General features: G+C 37.2%; 1 protein-coding gene across 2 annotated transcripts in view; it reads right to left on the minus strand.

Annotated features, from left to right (window-relative positions):
- The window catches only part of EPC1 (enhancer of polycomb homolog 1), a 110,786-nt gene that overhangs the window by 91,095 nt on the left and 1,021 nt on the right, over positions 1 to 18,670 (minus strand). The window lies entirely within an intron of this gene.

The raw sequence follows: 18,670 nt of genomic DNA on the forward strand, positions 1-18,670 counted from the left end.
GAAAGATACTATATAAAATTAATTTATTTAAAAGAGGACATTCACCTTCTGAGGTCTTTTTGTTTTGTTTCCGTTTAGTAGTTTTGTATCATTCATATGTTTGTATCATTAGTAGTTTTGTATCATTTATGTTTGTATCATTAGTAGTTTTGTATCATTTATGTTTCTATCAGTAATTTTGTATCATTCGTAGGTATATTTCATACTTTTGTATCATTCGCATGTTTGTATCATTAGTAGTTTTGTATCATTCATGTTTGTATCAGTAGCAGGTCTGTATCATTAGTAGTTTTTGTATCATTCATATGTTTGTATCATTAGTAGTTTTGTATCATTCATATGTTTGTATCATTAGTAGTTTTGTATCATTTATGTTTGTATCATTAGTAATTTTGTATCATTCCTAGGTATATTTAGTAGGTTTGTATCATTCATATGTTGTATCATTAGTAGTTTTGTATCATTTCTATGTATATTTAGTAGTTTTGTATCATGTATATGTCTACAAGGAGCCCTGTTGCCTCTTTTCCTCATTGCCAAGTGATTTCATCTGGTAGTTGCACAGTGGCTGCCCAATCTCCAAATCTGGTCAAGCTAGCTCCCAGGGGGTCAAGGCCTCTTTACACAGGTTGCTACTGTTTGCCTCAGGGTGAGTGCTGTGTGTGAAAACAGTCCAGTGATAAGTAACAGTTTGCATTCAAGGCAGCCACATAGTGTAGTGAGACACAGCAAGATGTACCAGAAGGAACACGGGTTTCCATATTTGCTGATCTGGATCTGAATCTAGTATTTACCATTTACCAGCAGTAGGACTCTATAGAAAGGATTTGATCTCACATCTATCAGGTGGTTCATGCCTGTAATCCCTGCACTTTGGGAGGCCAAGGTGGGTGGATCACCTGAGGCCGGAAGTTCGAGACCAGCTTGGCTAACATGGTGAAACCCCGTCTCTACTAAAAATACGAAACTTAGCCAGGCGCAGTGGCCTGCGCCTGTAGTCCCAGCTACTTGGGAGGTTGAGGCAGGAGAATTGCTTGAACCCAGGAGGCGAAGGTTGCAGTGAGCCGAGATCGCGCCACTGCATTCCAGCCTGGGCGACAGAGTGAGACTCCAACTCCAAAAAAAAAAAAAAAGTATAGACAATCAGTAATCAATGTGGTCTCTCTAACCCAATGAGAATTCCTGTCAAACAGCCCGTTCCTTGTTCTCTTTTGCCTTTAAAAACATGCTTGTAACAAAGGCCAAGGGAGCACTCTCCAAGGCAACTTAAAAGTGTGCTCTGGGCAGCCATCCTCACTTTGGCTTAAGTAAACTCTTAAAATTGTATTTGTGCCTGAGCTTCTTCCTTTAGGTCAACAGCTTTAGGAAAACAAATTGCTAAGAGATATAGTGTTGTGTAGTGGTTAAAAGGTCTGGCTCTGGAGTCAAACATGATGTGGGTTTGAATCTCAGCTCTGCTTTTTTCTAGCTCTGTAAACATGAATGAGATTTATAACTTCTATGAGCGTCAGCTTCCTCCTCTGTAATGCCTATGTGCAGGCATTGTGTTGGGGATCAGGACATACCACCCCAAAATATGACAGTGGGAGACCAGAATATGCCACCCCCAAAATTTATTTCTTTGGCATATTTGAGCTGGTTATTCTGAGAAGTTGCAGGTGTAGTAGTAGCGCTGAAAAGCTATCCTTTGTTACAGAATACCCCCATTTTTCTAAGAAAAATAGAATAAGTTACGATTATAGTTTACTGTTTTCTCTTCTTTTCTCTTTTCTGCATTTTCCCTGTTCCCCACTTCCTGCTTAGTCATTTATAAATGCAATTATAACCTTTTACCCACCCCCAATCACCAGACACCCCCTACGGGGCAAGTTCATCTATGTGCTTCCAAGCTTCAGAGCGAAACTCTCACCCATCGAGAGACTGCTTTGAGAGATAATAGTCAATTTACAGCCCCAAATGTCAGAGGTGTTTGAACCAGAGCAACTCCATCTTGAATAGGGGCTGGGTAAAATGAGGCTGAGACCTACTGGGCTGCATTCCCAGACAGTTAAGGCATTCTAAGTCACAGGATGAGATAGGAGGTCAGCACAAGATACAGGTCATAAAGACCTTACCAATAAAACAGGCTGCAGTAAAGAAGTTGGCTAAAACCATCAAAACCAAGATAGTGATGAGAGTGACCTCTGCTACACTCCCACCAGCATCAGGACAGTTTACAAATGCCATGGCAACATCAGGAAGTTACCCTATATGCTCTAAAAAAAGGAGATTTTTAGCAGATACTTAAGAAATAACCATAAAAATGGGCAATCAGCAGCCCTCGGGGCTGCTCTGTGTGTGGAGTAGCCATTCTTTTATTCCTTTACTTTCTAAACTCACTTTCACTTTATGGTCTTGCCCTGAATTTTTTCTTGCATGAGATCCAAGAGCCCTCTCTTGGGGCCTGGACGGGGACCCCTTTCTGGTAACAAAAGCATGTGATATAGTTTGGATATGTGTCCCTGCCAAAATCTCATGTTGAACTGTAATCCCTAATGTTGGAGGTGGGGTCCAGTGGGAGCTGCTTGGATCAGGGGGTGGATTTCTCATGAATGATTTAGCACCATCCTCTTGGTGTTGTTCTCATGATAGTGAGTTTTCATGAGATCTGGTTGTTTGAAAGCATAGTAGCACCTCCCCGCTCCCTGTCTCTCTCTTGCTCCTGCTCTGGCAATAAGAGTTCTCATTCCCACTTTACCTTCCACCATGACTATGTTTCCTAAGGCCTCCCCGGAAGCTGAGCAGATGCCAGCATCATGCCTCCCATAAAGCGTGCTGAAGCATGAGCCAATTAAATCTCTTTTCTTTGTAAATTACGCAGTCTCAGGTATTTATGACAATGCAAGAACAAACTAATACAGTATGCCTGCTACAAAACTCTCTCCCACCTGGATAGTTTTTGGCCCACGAAGATGCCAACTCAACTGCCTGGTAGATAAGGCACCAAACTAACACATGGATACCCCATCTGCTTGCTTCCTCCCGTGTGCCATTCATGTTAGGCCCCCTTTTAAAAGTGCCTGCTTTCTGCTCCAGAAGTGAAGCAGTACCCTTAAGGCAGGAAGCCTGTACTTCTTCTCCTAAGCTAGCTTTAGGAACAAAAATTCACCTTCTTTACACCATACCTCCTTGGTAAGCAAACTCTGCAAGTAGCCAGCTACTGAACCTGTATTTCTGCTACACTTTTGTAAAAGAAATTTACATCCATAAAGGAAATCTATATTAGTAAAAGTATCTGTAACAGGAAGAGAGAGACAACTCTTTATTACCTGAGAGACAGGGTTTCACTCTGTCACCTGGGCTAGAGTGCAGTGGCACAATCTCGGCTCACTGCAACCTTGACCTCCCAGGCTCAGGCAATCATCCCACCTCAGCCTCCTGAGCACCTGGGACTACAGGCATGTGCCATCACACCTGGCTAATTTTTGTATTTTTTTGCAGAGAAAATTTTGTATTTTCACCATGTTGCCCAGGCTGATCTCGAACCCCCGTGCTCAAGGGATCTGCCTGCCTTGGCCTCCCAAAGTACTGGGACCGCAAGCTTGAGCTACCGTGCTCAGCCCATTTTTTCTTGAAGAAAGAGTAAGGAATAATTTTCACTGTAGGGTGGAAAGTCAGTTGCCCCTGAGTATCCTGAGCCAGGTTCTAATTACCTTCATTTTAACATAAATGCTAAGCTGGGTTTACGCTAGCTGTCAGTCATTCTTTCCCTTGAACAAAAATACTAAAAACCCAGACCTTTAAAAGAAAGAAATGCTATTCTGAATTTTTTAAAAAGTGTTCCTTCTTAAATAAATTCTCAAACTCTATCCTTTCTCTTTCAATTCACAAAAATACTAGTGTGCACACACATGTATATATATGCTTCTTTACACCAGGCTTGTAGGGGACACTATTGTGTGTATTTCCAATATATAGTTTCCTTTCTTCTGTCTTAACAGAACTCTTTTTGCCTTTGTTTTCTTGAGTTGTTCCGATAACTGTGCTCTTCCAAATAGCTAAACTTGCTCAATCTACTTGAAAAGCAATAGCTCTTCAGCATGAATTTTGAACTATCCTCTGTATAATGGTCTTTCTTAAAATATTCTCTTTTCTTAATTCTCAGTGGGAATAAAAAACAAAACAATTTTATGTACAGAGAAAAAGTCTAATTTTATAATAGTATCATGTCCATCATGTTGGCCTTTTTTTTTTTTTTTTTTTTTTTAGATGGAGTTTCACTCTTGTCACCCAGGCTGGAGTGCAATGGCGTGATCTCGGCTCATTGCAACCTCTGTGTCCCAGGTTCAAGTGATTCTCCTGTCTTAGCCTCCCAAGTAGCTAGGATTACAGGTGCCCACCACCACACCGGCTAATTTTTGTATTTTTAGTAGAGATGGGGTTTTGCCATGTTGGCCAGGCCAGTCTCGAACTCTTGTCCTCAGGTCATCTGCCCGCCTCAGCCTCCCAAAGTGCTGGGCTTACAGGCATGAGCTATTGTGCCCAGCCCCATCATGTTGGTTACTCAGGGTATTTTCAAAAAGCAAAAAATTTTTTAAGCCATGTGACATTTTTATAATTAGAGTCATCAATGAATTAAAAATTAATCCATGCTAGGTTACCTTAACTGTATTACGAAGTTATTTGCAAGCTTTTATTTTAAAGAATGTAAGTTTCAATCCTGGCTCTGCCACCACCTAGTTGAATGGTCTTGATGTTAATATCCCTGGGCTTCCATCTCCTCAACTTTGAAAAGAAGGAGTGAGACTCGACCCTTCCCAACTCTTTCAACTCTCAAATTTTATTATTGTTTTTATTTTTATTTTTTGTAGTTTATAGAAAATAGGGAATACATGAAATTTTTTAAATGTAAAAAGCCAAGAAAAGATAATTTACTTTGAGACATGTGATTTCTAAAGAAACTATGCCTTTGGTATTTTCTAACTATATATTTATCAAGCTCGTCCAACCTGCAACCTTCCAACCTGTGGCCTGTGGGACACACGCAGCCCAGGACAGCTTTGAATGCAGCCCAGCACAAATTCATAAGCTTTCTTAAAATATTACGAGAATTCTTTCATTTTTTCATTTTTTTTTTTAGCTCATCAGCTATCGTTTGTATATTTTTTGGCCCAAGACAATTCTGCTTCTTCCAATGTGGCCCAGGGAAGCCAAAATATTGGATACCCCTGGTTTACATAGTAAAGAAAGCACTAAGAGAAGTATAAGAGAAAAAGTTCTGGAAGACATGCCCTAGGGAACGTAACTTCAATCCCTGAGTCAGAGAGGTTATGGCCTATTAGTTAGTAATTGGTGACACTTGACGCTTAAACAAAATGGTCTTACAGGATGGTTAGTAGAAGTAACTCTGCCTTAAGTGTGGTCAAATGTGATTTGAGGAATCAGTGTTGTTTATAAATATGTCACTAAAACTAGATAACAAGGACTCAAAATTAATATGAAAAGATGCAAACTTTACATAAAGGCTAAAGCAGATCAAAATAACCATCTAGTAATAAAAGATCTGCAATTAGTCTGATAGTTTCACTAGAAAGTGAGGAGAATTTCTATGTAAGAAAATAATTAGCACAGTCTTATTTAGGCACTGAGAAAAATACCAACAACAACAACAAGAACAATAACAGTCGCACTCTAACCACTTTCACAATTTGAAACATATGATGGAAATATGAAGAGTACATTTAGGCCGGGGACGTGGTTCATGCATGTAATCCTAGCACTTTGGGAGGCTGAGGCAGGTGAAACATTTGAGGTCAGGAGTTCCAGACAAGCCTGGCCAACATGGTGAAACCCCTGTCTCTACTAAAATTCAAAAAAGAAAAAACTGGCTGGGCATAGTGGTGCACCTGTAATCTCTGCTATTTGGGGGGCCGAGGCAGGAGAATCGCTTGAACCCGGGAGGCAGAGGTTGCACTGAGCCGAGATCACGCCACTGCACTCCAACCTGGGCAACAGAGAGAGCTCCGTCTCACAAAAAAAAAAAAAAAAAAAAAAAGGACAGGTGCAATGGCTCAAACCTGTAATCCCAGCGCTTTGGGGGGCCGAGATGGGTGGATCACCTGAGGTCAGGAGTTCGAGACCAGCCTGGCCAACATGGTGAAACCCCGTCTCTACTAAAAATACACAATTAACATGGCATGGTGGCGCGTGCCTGTAATCCCAGCACTTGGGAGGCTGAGGCAGGAGAATCGCTTGAACCCAGGAAGAGGAGGTTGCAGTGAGCCGAGACCATGCCACAGCACTCCAGCCTGGGCAACAAAAGCGAAACTCAGGCTAAAAACAACAACAACAACGACCACGAGTACTTTTAAATCTACATTACAAAACATGTTTATGTTCATATGATGCTTTAATAAGTTTTCCTAACCTTGTTTTGTTTATTGGGCCCCACCTCTGTGCAAAAGCATTGTACTATAAGCCAGGGGAAATATAAAAGAAAATGTTGCTCTTGCCGTTAGTGAACTTACTTCCTATAAACACAAGCAGGCACACCCTGCTTGTAAACTCTAGTTTGAAAGGTAACATTTTAAATAACTTGATATCTTTATATGCCCAGATTTACAAATGATTAAAATAAAAAAATAGGTAATTTTTCATGAAGTTACCTTACAGAGTAATTTATTTTCAATTATGATATTGAAGAATGAAGTTTAATGCTAACCAGCTTAAGCCCCAAATTTATTCATTGTTTCAGATTTTCCTTATTAAAATTGGAAATCAGTATTCAATAATCATAAGAATAGTCTGCCATCAATTTTTTTGGCCATTTATAGTGATAAATATGAGGTATTACATCAATACATGTAAAGAGGTATATATAAAAAAGCAAAATGACAGAACAAAAGCAGCACACAGAGTGCAACCCACACAGTGATCACAGCCTTCAAAACGTGTGACAGGCATTGAAAGAATCATGAAGGAACACAGACAGAGAGGTTTCTCCTTAAGTGTGAGGGTATGAAGCAGTGTGCTACCATCTTCCTCACAAGTTGGATAGAGAGATTGCAGGTGAGTATAATGTAGCCTTTGCCATGGCAAATTCCAGAGCTAAAAAAAAATCTACGTGGAAATTTCCAGTTTTCCACTCTTAATATCACTAACCATCCAAACTATGTACGTATGTATGTATGTATGTATTTATTTTTAATTTTTTGAGAAAGAGTCTTGCTCTGTTGTCCAGGCTTGAGTGCAGTGGCACAATCTTGGCTCACTGCAACCTCCAGCTGCTGGGTTCAAGCGATTCTCCTGCCTCAGCCTCCTGAATAGCTGGGATTACAGGCGACAGCCACCACACCTGTAATGTGTGTAAAAATACAAAAAAGCTAATTTTTGTATTTTTAGTAGAGGTATTGCCATGTTGGCCAGGCTGGTCTCGAACTCCTGACCTCAAGTGATCTGCCCACCTCGGCCTCCCAAAGTGCTGGGATTACTGGCATAAGCCACCACACCCAGCCTTTCGCTATTCTTATTAATGTAAAGACTGGCATGAGCCACCGTGCCCGGCCCCAAACTTTTTTAAAACAATAGCTGAAGAAACTTTTAAAAAGGCTAGTAAGAGATGAATTTCACTAGAAAAATCTGATTAAATGTAATGTAGTTAATTTTGAATTTTAGACATAAAGAAAAAATTTTAATTTAAAAGTCCAGAAAATTTCATAATCATAACAACTCAAAATTTAAAATTCCATATATTGGCATATAAAATAACATGTATATTAAGCTTTCAATTCTTTTTAAATGATATATTTTTTCAAGTTTCCCCACTTTTTCACTAGGGAAACTTGTGAATACAGTATAGCTGAACAAATGTATTTTTAAAAATGCGAAATCGTAAAGTCATATAAAAGTGTGTTTTCCAATTGAAATGTACACATTTGTATTGAATTCTGAGTTTGTGTATTTATTTGAAAGGAAATAATAAGCAGACAACTGCCTGTTTCTATCCTCTCAAATAAACAGCAGTGCCATTCTGCTGTTAGCCAGCCTAACACAGTGCAATTGTTATTTTTCTTTCGTCTTTTCTCTGTCATTTTCTGTTCATTTTTGGGAGAAGAATGCTAAGTTACTAATATAAGTAGCCTTATAAATGTAAACTCATAATTGTTAGGAAATGTTACATAAGCGAATGTCTTCTGCGTCTTTCAACTTTTTGGTGCCCTTATGCTGCCCCCTGCTGTCCAGTGTCCACACTTACTGAAAATTGTCCCAAACTTCCAACCTTTTCTACTTCTCTTTACTCCGCCATCAAAACTTACCTGGCAAGAGACCCAGACTGTTGGAGTTTCCCTCCACAATGCCAATGGGTTAACAGACAAATAAAAGAAAGAAGTAGTTCCCTCTTTATTTATCCCTTCATCATTTTCTGGCAACTGAAAGCATTTGAACTGGTGTTCTGTGGGCAATGCCTGATTTCTAGGTTCCCCAGCTTGGGATTCCAAACCCTCCCTGTATTAGTCCAAGCTACTCTCATGGACCTGTCTTTCCCAGTGTCTAACCTCTGCACATCATAGCCTACTCTCTATCCGCACTGACTTCTAGCTGTGTTTCCCACAGCCACGTGTGTTCTTCCATCTTTGCCTGTGCCCACACTGCTTTCTCTACCTGGAAGGTCTTCTCTCAATCTTTATCTGCTGAAAGTTTACCCATCCTTCAAGGTTCCAGTCAAAACTACCTTCTCCTTTATGGCTCAGGGAAGTGTTTTTTTTGTTTGTTTTGTTTTGGTTTGGTTTTTTAATGTAGTAGAAATTCAATAAAGATTTATTTAATGAAAGAAAGGCAGATAATAAACCTTATACTCTATGTGACTCATTGACTTAACAGAGTACTTGGAGAAGATAATGACCTATTCCAGGCAGCATCTTTAATACTGCAAAATCCATACACCTGAATGGGGTGATCTTTTAAATTCGTGTCGCACTGTGTAAGGCCTATTTTGATCTCTGAAATCAGGTTTGTCTAAGAAATACAGAACTTAGAGTACATCTTGAGTACTTATGGCAAGTCTGGCGCCATTCAAGGCACTTTAGATGCACTAACTCATTGTGTTCTCTCAACAGCCATGTGAGATTAAGTAACATTACCTTGTTTGATAGAAGAAGAAACTGAGGGTCTGGACAATTGGTAGTAAAGGGCAAAGTTAGGAACTCAGAACAGATCAGACAAAGCCGTGTATTTCAAGTGTTCTCCTAATGTCTGCAATAGAAATGTGGATGGAGAGGCTTCTGGTCAGCTATTCTGGAAGCTAAAAAACCTTGTCAATAGAATAACATTGGAAATTGTGACCACATAGCCAGACAAAGCCATGAGAGAAATTCAGTCAGTCAAGGATCAGAAATATCTGGAAGAGTTGATTGTTCTACGAGACAATGTGAAAGAATATGACATTCTGCCAAATTCAAAGGTATTTAGATTTAGATATAAAAGACAGCTACATATTCTAAAAGGTTAGGAAGTGCAAAATCCAGGTATTTTTCAATTGATGTAGCCATAGATTCTAACATGACTTGAAAATAGGAAATGATACGACTCAATATCTAAGACAAGTAGGCCTTCAGAATACCTTTTTTTGAAATAAAAAATACAGTAAATATAAATAAGGCTCAGTACACCCCATCAGTGTCTCAAACAAGGATCTAGTTGTGTTCCAACCAAAACCACTGTTCATCAAAAAATTTGAACAAGCTAAGAAGGCAGACCAAAAAATTTACTTGGGAAGACAACACCCCAAATTGTTTGGGTAGGTCATAATGGTTCTTTTAACAGGTAAGCATATTTTAACTCCAGAAAGATTTAGAATGTGCTGTCGAAAGTACTGCATTTTTTTTTAGTGTAAGTAATTGTACTATTTAAGAACACTTGACCTAATGGAGTAAGAGGTCAGCCTATTAGACTTTTAAGCAGAATTCTTACTAAGTTTATGTGTATTATTGAAACATTAGAGCAAACTTAAGAGTTACCACGTTTAGAAGTTAAATTATTAGATCTGTAAGATTTTAGCTTCTTGAAAATGTTTACAAAGTACTAAAGAAGGCAATTATATGTACTAAATTTATAAATTCAGTGTAAAAAGTTGGGAGGTATTTAATTAAGTCATGCTACAGATAAGACCAGATATTATTTAAAGGATCATGATTTCTAAAATTTGCAAGATTTATGAATATAAGATTTGTATACTACATTTTAAAGCATAATGGAGAACTACTACTTTGAATATATAAGCTAAAAACTTTTTATATATATTTTAAAAACTGGAATTAACTTCTGAATAGCCTTTCAATATATAAGACCCACTCTGAAGAGCATCAAATAACTCATAACTGAAGAGGAGTTACAGGGCTGGTTTTCTTCCAGCAAAAGTTTGTGTTCATTAGGCAGTCAATTTATTGCTTCACTCCACAGAACTGGTTTCACTGTCATTAATCTTTATGTAGGTCTGGGCCTCCCTCACCTCCTAGGAGATGGATAGTAGGTTTTGAAAGATGGAGATGAGAAGTAGCCTGGCTAGTCTACAAAAACCTCCCCCAAATTTTTGGTTTAGTGGCTTGCTTCAATAGCCGTAAGCCTGTCTCTATAACTTAGCAATTCTCAACCCTGACTGCTAGGATCCCACGGACAACTTTTGGGAAATATTTATTTCCAGATCCCATCCAGTCCAACTAAACCAAAACTTTTTAGGGTAGGGCATAGACATTTTGTTTTTAAGTTTCTGGGTGATTCTCCATACAGGCAGAGTTGAGAACCAGTGGTGCAAGAGTGTGAGCCTCTCGTGATCTGAAGGACCCAGAATCATTCTAGACCACGGCTGTTCAATAGAGCTTTGGGCAGTCATGGAAATGTGCCATAAATCTGTGCTGTCCGATATGGTAACTACTAGCTGGGTGTAGCTATGGACCACTTGAAATGTGGATAGTGTGACTGGGAAAATGAACTTTAAAATTTAAGTTAATTCAAATATAAGTTAATTCAAATAGCCACATGTTACTAGTGAGTACCGTATTGGACAGCACAGTTCCGGAGTTTTAGGCAATTTTAAATGATCTGAGTCTACTATTAAATAGATGCTGAATGACTCTTTTTAATTCTAGACCACACTAGCCCAAACTCACTGCTTATCCCTCTTCAGGATACTTCATACCAGCTTCTTGAGAAGACCTCCAATGGTATGGAAGGATGGCTTGAAGCTTATAATGGCTTCTGAGGATAGAAAGGACATGGAATTTGCTGTTTTTTTCCTCCCTCATTTAGGTTGGCAATTTGTTTCTTGACAAATGAATGAACACCTTCAGAACTAAAAATTTCTGAAGTCTCATAACTTAATAATGGAACTGCAAAGCAATTAAACTCTTGGAAATGGTCCTCTTCATTCTTTGGCATGTTGCAGTGTTTTTCAACTGGGGATTGTGACCTCTATCTTGGAGGATGGAGAGTTTCCAGTGGATTGGAGCAGTGGCCTGAGTTTCAGAGCTAAATATAGGTCATTGGCATGGCAGCTTCCCTTTCTCAGTCTCATGGATACTATGTCCTACTAGTGAATATGTGGCATTGGTGGTTGGTGGAATAAAATCTTGAGAAAAACAGCTAAATGCCACAGATTCAGGTCTTTCACAGATGGACCTTGATATTGAGCAAAACTAAACTCTACTTTTACCTACTTTTTAAAAATCACTTGTAAAGTATTAGTGCTATTTTAAAAAGGTAAAAATACACACATTAATGACTCGTTGGCAAATAAATTTTAAACGTGATATTAATGCTAAAGCATAAGGAGAATCCTCCACGGCCGGGCGCGGTGGCTCACCCCTGTAATCCCAGCACTTTGGGAGGCCGAGGCGGGTGGATCACCTGAGGTCAAGAGTTCGAGACCAGCCTGGCCAACATGGTGAAACCTCATCTCTACTAAAAAGGTGAAACCTCATCTCTACTAAAAATACACACACAAAAAAATTAGCTGGGTGGGGTGGTGCAGTAGTCCCAGCTACTCGGGGAGGCTGAGGCAGGAGAATTGCTTGAAACCAGGAGGCGGAGCTTGCAGTGAGCCAAGATCGAGCCACTGCACTTCAGACTGGGCAGCAGAGGGAGACTCCATCTCAAAAAATAAAAAGATTCCTCCTTCAAGTCTTTGCTCAACTCTCACCTTTTCAATCAGCCTACCCTGAACATCCTATTTAATACTGAAATATGTATATATTAATTCCTTTTGCCAAAAATTAAATGACACCCTTTCAAAGTTTGCAATCCATATTTCAAAGCCAAAATACTCATCATGGCAGACAGCCTCTGATACTCTAGAGCAGTGTTCTCAAATGTTGCTGCCTGGACCAGCAGCATCTCATCATCTGGGAACTAAGAAATGAAAATTCTCATGCCCCACCACAGGCCAGCTGAACCTGTAACTCTTGTGGTGGGGGCCTGGGAATCTGTGTTTCAATAAGCCCTCCAGGTGATTCTAGGGCACACCAAAGTTTGTGATCCACTGATCTAGAGTACAACAAAACCCCGCAAAATGTCCCAGAGGTGAAAGCTTCCATATATGCTAAAGTTATAAAGACTGAAACATTTCAGTACATACCATTGGCCTTACATATTGCGAAATAGATGCCAATATTCCATCTGGACCTAATGTTATGAATCATGAATTTACCCCCTTCAATAAGGCCTCACTGAATCTCTAGGCTTTGATCTTCTTTTCCCTGTAAAAATTTGTCTGAAAGAATTTCATGATCTGTTCCTGAAGAGAGGAGGTAAAGTACAAGTACAAATGTATCAGACGCAAATTCAACATACAAAATTTCATCTGTATATGATTGATAAATCAGAAGGCTGATTACTCATTCTAGGAAAACACTGTTAGATTTACAAAGTAATAAATTAACCAGAAGATTCAACAGCAATATCATAGAGCGCACTTAAAAGATAAGTCAGGCCGGGCGCGGTGGCCCATGCCTGTAATCCCAGCACTTTGGCAGCCGAGGCGGGTGGATCACCTGAGATCAGGAGTTTGAGACTAGCCTGGCCAACATGGCAAAATCCCATCTCTACTAAAAATACAAAAAAAATCAGCTGGGTGTGGTGGCAGGCGCCTGTAATCCCAGCTACTTGGGAGGCTGAGGCAGGAGAATTGCTTGAACCCGAGAGGCGGAGGTTGCAATGAGCTGAGATTGTGCCATTGCACTTCAGCCTGGGTGACAAGAGCGAAACTCGGTTTAAATAAAATAGAATAAAATAAAAGAGAACACCAATTTTACAAATATCTCATGTGATTGATAGTAAAGAAAAGGAGGTAAGTACACAGCCTCTGATTTCAGACTTCCCAAGTTCAAACTCTAGCTTTTTCATTTCTGTGTAACATGGGCCAAGTGTCTGGGGTATAAACCTCTCTATGCCTCAGTTTCCTTGGCTGCAAAATGGGTATAATGATTGCCCTATTTCCTAATTTTGTGTGAAGATTTAAGGAGATAGAGGTAGCATTTAGGCTGCAGGCTGGAACATAGTAAGCTCTAATCAAATGTTGTTTTTGTTATTTTTAAAATTAGCCCACAAGTGACATATCTGGCCACTGAGAAAACAGATACTAATGTTTTAATCACTCAAGAATGTTTATACAAAACAGTTCAAGTTTACATAAAGCAATTAAGTGCTAACCTTATTGAGCTCTAAATATTCAGCAGATGTTCACCCTTCTAAACATCTTGCCTAGTTAAACCAATCCTGGTAATTTCAGTCCCCTTGTCAGTGACTGGTTTAGGTATAAGCACGTCCTACAAACCTGGCCAATGAGCTCTAAGAAACACTGTGCTATGGGGCTTCTGAGAAAGGATTTCTTCCTTTACAACAGGATGAATAAGAGTAACTCTCCTCACTTTGGATATTTTAATATTAGGATATGATGCCTGGGTCTGCAGCAGCCACTTTGTGACTATGAGGAAAGACATTGCTGATGTTATGGCAACGTAAAAGGTTAAAGTATCTTAATAACATTGTTGAACCAAATCTAAAACTCACTATTGATCCAAACCTAGAACTCACTTGCCACCTGATTACATATTTAGTTGAAAAACTAATGTCCTTATTTTTTATGCCACTATCAGTAGGGTTCTATGTTAGTATGAAAGTAAACTAAATAATATAACACACCTAGCTACTATAGATTAATTGGCTGTATGACACAATAATCTGGTAACTTTATTCCTGAGATCATCTTAACCCACATAGAGATTCCTTAATAAATAGTTCCTTCTCCTCCAATTCATCTGTATAGAAATAACATCAGTCTTACTTTCCTGCTCCATACCTGATATGTTTAACTAATTAACCATTAGCTAAGTGTCAAATTATATTATTTTCATAAATTAAAATATGTTTTTATTTTTTAAATTTCTGTTATATATACCATTAGAAATTATTACAGAAGGTTCTAAAATAAAAATTTTAGTTCTAATATAATACTTCAATACTAATTTTATTTCCCTGCTTCATCTTCACAGTTTATATTTACCATGATGTTTATTTGATGACACCATGAGCAAAATGTGCAAAATGAGGCCCTACCATGTTTTAAAAAATGTTTTCATCAAATGGATCTCACAGGGACATGCCCAAAACTCCTGCTACCAGAGTGATCCTCTCTTCATCTCTTTTCTCTAGCCAATAAATCAAAGTTTCATTTCTCATTTTGCAATAGGAATTTGTATTAGGCAACCATCTGTAGCATCTATTTGGGTTATATCTAAAGCTTAAGGGCTACATCCTCTCCCAACCCCAATATGTGAGTACTTGATGCCCGAATCATGGTCCTTCAATGGAAGAACACTTGTCAAATCCTATTTAAACAGATCTAAATTAAAAAAATATTTTTTTCTAAAACTATTATTTGGCCTTCATTTGGGAATCTCACACATCTAAGACCTTAGATTTAAAGTATCTTTAGAACTCTAACCACATTGGAGTGTAGACTCCATTACAGCAGGAATCCTTGCCTCTTTTGCTTAATATTGCGTCATAGCATCTTATCAGAATGATACATAATAGATGGGGGAAGATCTAGAATAAACAAACTCCCGAATAAAAATAGAAACAAATGTTGAACAAATCAATTATAAAATCTGCTTTTGTCTTTTTCATAAAAATATTTATAAAATTATACATCTGCTTTACTTTCCCTTTAGATTCTCCATTTGATAATCATTTTGAAAAGATCAAAAACAAAGTCATAACACAAACACACATTTTGTGTATCATTTTCCTCTTGTTTTCCTTTGCAAAACCATGCTGAGGAGGACAGTAGTGTATCTGTATCGTCTTATGGAAAGTAGTAACACATCTAGCAAATAACAGAGGTAAATATGCATGAGAAGTGGGTAGAATTGGAAACAGACAATTTCAGGTCTATATTGTGCGTGATTTCACAGGATAGAATTTTATTTTATATTTTCTTCTTTTAAAAAAGTTCATTCCAAGGTAGATTAGATTAGCCCTGGCTAATATTTTTAGCATTTTATGTTTGGTCACCTTAACATCTCTAAATCTTTCTTCCCTTTGTTACCTTACCCTACCATTACCTATCATCTAATGAGTTTGGCTAACCTGAAACTTCCTCAGTCTTTAACAATACTAATGAATGCAAGTTAATAAATTAGGAAATTGTGTTGGTTCATTACATTGTCTTAATATAATTTTCAGTTTATTTGTTATTGATTGAGCTCCTTAATTTCAAGTTCATTTTTCTGAGGTTTATTGTTTCTAATTTGATTTACAGATTCTCCATGTCTTTGGCATTATTTCTTTCTGCTTTCTGCAACCTGTTTTTTGGTGATTTCACTACTCATTAGCCCCTCCCTCCATCAGAGGGATGGGCAGGATGAGAAAAATGATATGACAATATAGTAAATTTTGCTACTTGCTATTATCTGATAAAATGGTGTTCAAGAAAGAAATAAGTGTGTAATTGTTGACTAAAATGACATTTTGGGAATTTTTTAAAATAATTTTTTATTGTCCATGATCTAGCAACTGTTACCATGAAAGACTGAGTTAGTTCTCTATCTGCTAAATTTAATAAAGGTTTTTAATCCAAAATTTTGTTATAATTCTAATCACAATCACACCAAGCTCATGAACTACATTTCTATAAAAATGTTATCAATTAAAAAAATTAATGTTCAAGGAATCAAGAGCTAAAATGAAGCTCAAGGTGGATTTTAAAATGGAGAATAATATAAAATAGTGAACTGTTTTTGCCTCATAGATTTCAACCTTCTTAAATACTTAGTGATGTAAGAGTCATATATAAAATGTTATCAGTCATATAAATATATATGAAGGATTTTTAAAAGTGAAGATTTAACTATAATAGTTACTTCATAATCAATGATGTAATAGTCAATGATGTAGGAGAACAAAGAGCATTGCATAGCTCCATATGGACTTCAGAGCATCAGTTTGTTTTTAAAAGGGGGCTACCTTATATACACATGTTTAGTTTTCATAGATTAAATAAAATAAAAATTATCACCATTCTGAATAGCAGACTATTTTAGCAATACATGTGTTGGAAAGTATATTTTATTTGGTAGATCAACTTCAGAGAACTAAACTCTCCAGCATAACCAGAGGGTTAGATAATATATTTACACCTGCAGTATTTCATTCTATAAATAATCTATAATGTCAAAAACCAGCCTTGATGGGGCATTTACATTTTACGAATAGCTAAAATGTTACAGTGAACATTTTCACATTTTTATGGCATAGTATAAACAAAATATGGGCTAATACATAATTATTTTTGAAGTTCAAGGAAAGGGATATATAGATAGAGTATAGAGACACAAAAATCAGAAATACTATTTTTAGCCATTTTCACACATCCTTTTACTTCAACCTGTTAAATGATTAAAAAGTGATTTACATATTTCAAAGTGGGTAAACACGCTAAATAATAATTCTTGAAATGTTCACTCTTTCAAAAAATAATCTCTTCAATCTTATGGAAAAGTGGTCTAGTGTACTATTTCAGTTGTTTTTATTTTATGTGATAAAAAAAAATACGCTTTAGGGTTCAATTACTGATTCGTCCCACTTTCTTTTCGAACTAAGGGCACACTTACTATCTCCATAAACAACTAAAATGTTTACAGAGACCAGTAAAACCTATGTCAGATCGTAACACATTTTTGTTCTTGGGAGGCTTTGGGCCTAAATCCCACATTCTCTAATCAGATAACTCAATAAGAACAAAGATGGAAAAGATATAATCCTGCATTTAGATATGTGAACATCAAAATTTTTAAAGCCAAAAGCAATTGTGCACATATTCTTAAAAAATTATCTTATTCCAAAATATTTGTTATTTTTAAAACAAGACTATCTGTAATTCAGTTGAAGTATCATTTCAAAATGAAACAAACAATAATGTGGGAATTGTTATATGACTATTTATTAGAAAAACCTCAGGAGAAACTTAGAATAGTTATTTAAGAAATCCCTAGGTTCAAAATGAAATTCAACTTTTACAATGTTGAAGGAACTAAAACTCAGACATTTGGTTAAATTGAAAATACACTAACACATATAATTTTGTAATATAAGGAAAACGCAAAATGTTGCTAAAAGGATAAATCGACAGCTTATTACTGAATAATTCTGATATAGAGACGATAAATCAGATCAGATAAAACAACTGCAAACTGCATGCCTGTCCCTGATGTTCCCTCGGCTGGTTGTGACGACATGTCTGCTCTCACCATAGTTCACAGTTCACAGAAAACATTTAAATAACACAACTGAATACTTCCACTGACTAAAATGAACTTTCTTTAAGAAAATAAAGGGAGAACAGAATAGATCAAATCTTGCCCCACCTCTTTTTTTTTCTTCCTTTTTTCTTTTAGTGAAACTGACATAAATTGTTGAGGAGCACTACAGCGCCACCAACACAGATCAATGCAAAACAAAAAAGATCTCCCACCGTGTGCAAAAAGAAAAAAAATTAGAAAAATGCCAAAAATTACAAAATGTCTCCCAAATGTACCTTATAGGAGAAAAACAAGATAGATCTGCAAAGATTATCTAATGAAGAGCTTCAAAGAAATAATATCATAGACTACAAGTTGAGATCTGATCAGCAAATAAAAGATCCACTATTTAGTAACAGCCATAACTTAATATAAACCCGGTTATGTCAACCTCCACCTTCATTATACCAAGGGCAGCTTTTCTGTAGTTTGTATCCAAGTAATCTATCAAGAGAACCACAGTAGGTCCATTAAAAAAAAAACTATATCCATAGTTTGCCTGCTGATAATTGAGTCCTGGACAAATTAGGTAAGACATAATTTTTATAAAGAGGATATGCACATATTTGGCATTGCCAACATTACTGGCACAAAACAAGTCCATCTTGAAATATCTGAGTTCCTCTGTAGTTCACAGTAATTAAAGTATAATTTATATTATAAACATTTAGCTTTAACAATGAAAAAAAAAACTATTTTTTTCTTTTGGTAAAAATTAACCAGGCAAGATTAGGTAGAACGTGCAGAGATCAAAGCTAAAGAAAAATACAAAGATTGGTTTTGTTAGAAGAAACACAATGAAAATCCTTTTTAACCGGTGGCTCTTTCAAAGACTGACA

The sequence above is a fragment of the Pan paniscus genome, chromosome 8 (assembly GCF_029289425.2).
Source record: "Pan paniscus chromosome 8, NHGRI_mPanPan1-v2.0_pri, whole genome shotgun sequence".
In the NCBI taxonomy this organism is placed as follows: domain Eukaryota; kingdom Metazoa; phylum Chordata; class Mammalia; order Primates; family Hominidae; genus Pan; species Pan paniscus.